This window comes from Petaurus breviceps, unplaced genomic scaffold (assembly GCF_028583685.1).
Source record: "Petaurus breviceps papuanus isolate PSGF00001 unplaced genomic scaffold, PetGlider_PUasm1.0 47, whole genome shotgun sequence".
Taxonomy (NCBI): Eukaryota; Metazoa; Chordata; class Mammalia; order Diprotodontia; family Petauridae; genus Petaurus; species Petaurus breviceps.
The window spans coordinates 14,811,297-14,813,210 of NW_027186349.1; positions in this window are offsets into that span (position 1 = coordinate 14,811,297).

Below are 1,914 nucleotides of genomic sequence, written 5' to 3' on the forward strand. Positions count from 1 at the left end.
TTCTTTCTTTCTTTCTTTCTTTCTTTCTTTCTTTCTTTCTTTCTTTCAGCAATCAGTGTTAAGTAACTTGCTCAAGGTTACACGGCCAGTTATTTCTGGGTGTGGTGCTGAGTGTCTGAGCCCAGGATTCAATCTCCAGGTCATGCCAACACTGGAGCCAATGCTCTTCACCTGGCCGCCCCTAAGCAATTGGGATTAAGTAACTTGCTCAAGGTTACACGGCCAGGTGTTTCTGGGTGGGTGCTAAGTGTCTGAGCCCAGGATTCGATCTCCAGGTCATCCTGACACTGGAGCTGGTGCTCTTATTTGCTGTGCTACCTGGCTGCCCATGTACACATATCTTTCAGTGATTTAATATTTCCCTTTGGAAATCTACTTCTTTTTGTAGTTTCAGTAATGAGCCCTGCAAACAAGGGGCTGTGTTTTACATTTTAACTGTTAGCATTTACCAGTTAATCATGTGATCTGTTCATCTACTCTGTAGTAAGTGTAAGACACATCCTTTTCTGATCATGCATATCCTCAGCAACATCATGTTTTCTGCTTTTTTTTTTTTAAATCATACACCATCATTAGAGGAATACTGCAGACAGCATTATCCTACTATAAAAGGTATCTTTATTTTCTGGACTACTGAAAAACTAAAATATGCAATATCAAAACACTAAACTATGTTTACTCAAAATTATTTTTTATTTCTAAGTCATCTTTCAACTATCATTAGCAGTAGAAGTAAATCTCCCTCAAACAAACCTACATTTCCACTCTAAGGTAAGTAACTATACTATGTATTTTGTCATAATGTTGTTTTTGATAGCACAGATGACTAGACAAATTATTTCCCAGTTCACTTGGGATTTCTGCTCTAAAAGAAGTGGTTGTGTTTATCACTTAGTTATTTAATAAAGATACAGTGACAATGTATATATCAAGGCTTCAAATATACTGCAAACTTCTCACAATAAAACAGTACCTACATGGATGGATGCTACCTTGTACTAATGGATTTGTGCCAAAGATGACTATTTTGTAATAAAAATTTTTCCCTCAAGTGACTCAAAAAAAAAGTGAATCAAAAGTATTGATAAATTAATTTGTAAATCACAAATAACATATGCCACAGTTTGTACATAGCATGTCTCAGGGGCACAGGTTAATATGATTATATCTGAGCAATCTTTATGTTCTATATTCTATATCATTCTTTTAGTGACATTTGGCAGTAATTGTGGGATGATGAATGACAGCAAAAAATATTTCTGTACAATTCTATAGTTCTAATGGAGCAGCTTGTTTGGAGATATTATTCTTTTGTTTATCCCTTGCTCTAAGAAGTTCTGGCATTCTTTTTTCTAATTTCTTGATTGCTTAATCTCAAAAATCTCTAAGCTTGCATATGCCTTGTTAGAATGTAGGGTTTTATTAAACTAAATCACAGACATGTCAAACACTAGATAATTTAAAACATTAAATAATGAACTTGTGTGTATGTGTGTTTGTGTGTGTTTTAGGATATTTCCATAGCAGTCTGGGAAAGGAGGATCCCAGAGAATCCTTACATATTTCTGAGAAATGTAGTTCAAACAAATAACATTGTTTATTCATTTGTTTGCTTTTTCCTGACCTGGAGGAGTCTAAAAATAATGCTTCTGAGACAGGATGGTGAATTTTAAAGTTTTGGTGAACAGATGGTGTCTTTGTTAGGTACCATACACTGAAATTTGGGAATTCCTTTGAATACTTTGTGTTTTAAGAGTGAGAGCAAAGCAGAAGTGATGACATTGGGTCCTTTAGTCCCTGCATCAACTAAGGACAGATGAAAAGTCTCTAACTAGGGCATGAGGTGTATGTGATAATTGGTGATCTTTCCTCTGAGAATTTATGTCACTGTGAATTTCCTTTACTGCTTCTTTC